Here is a 4,843-nt window from a genome sequence, read left to right as displayed (position 1 = left end):
TCGGACTAGTGTACACATAAGGGGACCGTGAGCTAACAAAGGAGTTGGCCGGTCCAGTGACCGTCGTGGAATGTGGCCACATTCCCGGTTCACATCAGTTTCAGATATGGTATATCTATGTTACGAGATTGCGCAATCAAAATCTTTATGAAAGAAAAGGATTTAGTGACTCGGGCCTTTTTAATAAAAACCCTGTGATCACTCAACTATGGCTTGACAATTAAAAATAGAACTATTTTTGGCAATGTGCCCACTGAGTATATCAAATACTCAGCCCTGCATGTTATTTTCAAATGTGCAGGTTGAACGTGGACGAGCAGGCGAAGGTGTTGGGAACGATCCTTAAATAAGTAGATAGGTAGCCCAAGGTAGTATGTCTCCATACATACTACTTTGTCTTGGACTTTTCCGCTGCATTAGGACTTGTACTAGGAATTTATGAACCTAGACCGCACACTGATTTTATTTTGGCCTTGATTCACATTCGCCTATGAGACTAATGTCCTATATTCAACTTATCAATCATGTTTATCCCGTTTCATTATTTCTAAAGTGTTATTAGTCGCGAAATAGCTACGTTCACTAGCACTAGGGAGTTGTGGTCGTGACAGGTGTAGTACCGACTCGGTAACATATCGTTCACTAAGTGATCGAAGTTAACTCCATTCCCAAAGGGTTTAGTAATCCGCAGGGCTAGGTTGTAGTACCGACTTAGTAACATAGTTTACAATTTAACAAAACTGTGTAATGTACTTTTTGCTATGCAATATTCTATATGAAATATAAAATATTAACTATATAGATCTAAAATATTAAATAGAGTTAAGAACATGTGATTTTTTTTAGCAATGTTTGATCGTAATGTTCCAAAATTTAAAATTTATGAAATTACACTTTATTAGATATTGTTCCATATTTTTTTTATCGATGTTTGATTAGAGAGTTTAAGATATAAAAATAATGGGCAATTAAAATTATGAGATTGTTACAATCACAACATAGGAAATATTAATATGATATATTTAGTATAAATAATTGATTTGTTGCTAAGTGTATTTTATAAAGAAACATAGGAAATATTAATTATATATCTTTAAAATGTGAAATAGATGATTTAAGAATACAAGAATTCTTTTAACAAGATTCGACAATAACGTTCCAAATATTAAAGAAATTGAAATTTTGGAAATTAAAGAAACAATAACAAAAAAAAATTGATGCTTAGGACTATAAGTACTATATGTAGTAATTATTTTTCATTTAATTCCTTTCCCAAGATTTCAGTTTTTCAATTCGTTTGAACTTAGTTGTTAGAATTTTTTTTCATGCAAGGTTTTATATTTTCTTTTTTTTTTCTTTTGCCTTTAATGGCATTCTAGGAGTATATAATTATGCATTCATCTATTTAATCGGTAAAAGTTGTACTCCACTAGAATACAAACGTTATCATGAGAAAAGATAGCAAGTGATACTCAAATTAATTGTATCTATAATTTATACAGAGTTTATAGATGAATTACTTATATTTTATTAATATCATTTTGTAATACTCTTACAATATCATGATTGCTATGTATCTGTAATTGTATAAAAAAGATTATCCCTTTTTTATTTTTTTAAAATATGAATTTTAAAATGACACAGATTTTTATAATATTTTATTAATCATTTATCGAAAATAAATTTTTCAGGTTAAAAGAGATTCTAACAATTTATTCTACAACTTTTAAAAGAGACTCTTCATGAAATAAGGGAAAGTTATCTTATAACTATAAATATGATGTGTTCATTTTTTTTAATATTAAAATACACTCAGTGATTGTTAATTGACTAGGAGATAAAATAATTATAATCTGCCAAAAGTATTTTTATGCATTAAAACCATTGGTAAATAGTGTATAGCATTGATAAATAGTGCCGCTCTCACTGTGCACATTTTATGGAGTACTCTATTTTTTAGGTTATTGTTTATATGTTTGTTTTACTATAAATAAAAGTGGGCTTAAATTCAATGGAGATGGACCGAATATATTAGGCTTAAATATTACATGTAATTGATTATTAAATTAATTGGTCATATATTAACTATTGAAAATTGAACTTGATTAAGTTAATCAAATGGATTAGTTCAGTTTAAATGCTATAGTACGTACAGTGAGTGCTTTTCAATGTTTAAATCTATTTTTATTTATGTCTATATATTATTGCAATATTTTAAAATATATTTTAATTCTCAAGTTAATGTAATTATTTTATTAAATATATATAAACAAATTATTAAAAAAATCTATTATATTATGTAATTTATAATGGTAAATTATTAATAGTGTTGTTGGGTTAATGTGTAGTTTAATAAATATGTAGGTAAGATTGAAAAATTAAAATCAGTGGATGAAAATGTGTTTTAATCTTTTTTACGTCAATAATCAATGGTTTATTTATATTGGACATGTTAATGGCTCAGTGTACATATTTGCCTTTTGTTTAGGTTTTGTGCAAAGCTTCTTAAAGAATTGATGTAACTTTTGAGCCTTTTTACTATTATCTTTGACTGATTGTGAATCAGTCAATAAATCAAGCTTTTGTTTTGTACAATTTACCTTTTGCATCATATATGTATAAAAGAATTAAAAATAATAAATTATGATATTTTAAGATATGCTTAATATTCATCCAACTCAATTATACCTTTTTTGTTGATTTATCAATGACTATCCAACCACACCATTATATATTTATTTTTATTAATTTTTTTATAATAATATTATAACATGAAATATTATACATTGCATAATAAAAATTGATAAAAAACACAATAGATGATAGACTAAAGTTGTATAAAATAAACAAATAAACAACATAAATTACAGTAATTGAAATATGAAATATGAAATACATAATTGGTGCTCAAAACATAAGATGAAAATTAGTAATAGTAATTTTGAGAATCGGAGAATATGTTACTCTCATCACCATTCATAGTGAACAACAAAGAAGACTACAACCAAAGAACAAGGATTATATGAGAGAAAAAGATGATATTTTTTACGATAAAAAAAATATAGCAAATGCGGTCTCTACTTATAGAGGATGAAAAATTGTAAATTTTGGTATAATTTTTATAATTACTTAATGTAGTAGATAAAAGATATATAATTTTTTTTTAAAAATATTTATAAACCAATGAGATTGTGTCATTTGATTTATTTATTGACCATTGGTTTATGGAGTAGTATCTTATTAATCACCACAATAAAACTCATTCAAGTTTTGTATGTGTATTATGCAATGTATAATGGTGCTTTATTCAATGACAATCTATCAAGTCATGCATCTTACATAAATTTATATAATACATTCTAAAAGATGTATACAATATACTCAAAAAAATTCATGAATCTGAGCGGGAAAATAAAAATTCTTACAACTTGACATTTATATATGTATGAATATAGATATAGATGTATAGATTACATCGGCTCTTGGTTTATCATTTATCGATAAAATATGGATATTTAGTTGATATAATTGATAAGTATATTTTAACAATATACCTTTAAAGTGATTATTTATAATTTTAATCTTTCCACGTAAAGAAATGTCCATAATAGTATAATATTTTAGAATTACATTTAAAGTGATAATTATAATTTTAAGCTTTTGTTTTGTACAATGGACAATTTAATTTTTGCATCATATATGTATAAAAGAACCCAAATAATAAATTATTATATTTTAAGATATGCTCAATATTCAACTAACTCAACTATACCTTTTTTTTATGATTGATTTATCTGTGATTATCCAACCACACAATTATATACTTATTTTTATAATAATATTATTAGATGAAATATTTATTATTGCATACTAAAAATTGATTAAAAAAAACACAACAAATGATAGACTAAAGTTGTATAAAATAAACAAATAAACAACATAAATTACAGTAATTGAAATATGAAATTGAAAAATACACAATTGGTGCTCAAAATATAAGATGGAAATTAGTAATAGTAGTAATTTTGAGAATCATATAATATATTACTCTCACCACCATTCATAGTAAAAACAAAGAAGACTACAACCAAAGAAGAGGGATTATATGAGAAGAAAAGATGATATTTTTCTATGATAAAATAAATATAGCAAATGCGGTTTATATTTATAGAGGATGAAAAATTGAAACTTTTGGTATAATTTATATAATTCCTTAATATAATAGATAAAAGATATATAATTTTTTTTTTAAAAATATTTATCAACCTATGAGATTGTGCCATTTGGTACATTGATTTATTGATTGATAATCACATCAATAACACTCATTCACGTTTTGTATGTGCATTATACAAAGTATAATGGTGCTTTATCCATATGATGCATATTCCAAAAAATTTCTCTATTCTCAATGCATTCTCATATTCTCAATTCACACTGTAGAGGCTATAACGGCTATTCTTATTCCAATATCATAAATTGCTAATTCAACTTTTCCTTTCATTTGTGCAAAGAAAGAATCGTACAACATACTGATATATGGATTATATAAAATTTTGTTATCAATTTGGAAGAAAATATTTTTTTATGTCATTAATCAATAGTGTATTTTTATCTCATATTTTAAAAAACCATACAAAGATTAACTCATAGTATACATTTGCACTTTATTAAGATTTTGTGTGCAAAACTTCTTAGAGAAGCTATATAATTTATGTAACTTTTGGACTTTTTTATTATCTTTGATTGAGTTTAAATCAATCAATGGGAAATTTACTTTTTGCATCATACATGTATAAGAGAATCCAAAATAATAAATTATAATATTTTAAGATATGCTCAA

The sequence above is a fragment of the Salvia hispanica genome, chromosome 1 (genome assembly GCF_023119035.1).
Source record: "Salvia hispanica cultivar TCC Black 2014 chromosome 1, UniMelb_Shisp_WGS_1.0, whole genome shotgun sequence".
NCBI classification, from domain to species: Eukaryota; Viridiplantae; Streptophyta; class Magnoliopsida; order Lamiales; family Lamiaceae; genus Salvia; species Salvia hispanica.
Note: the sequence above shows the minus strand (reverse complement) of the source record.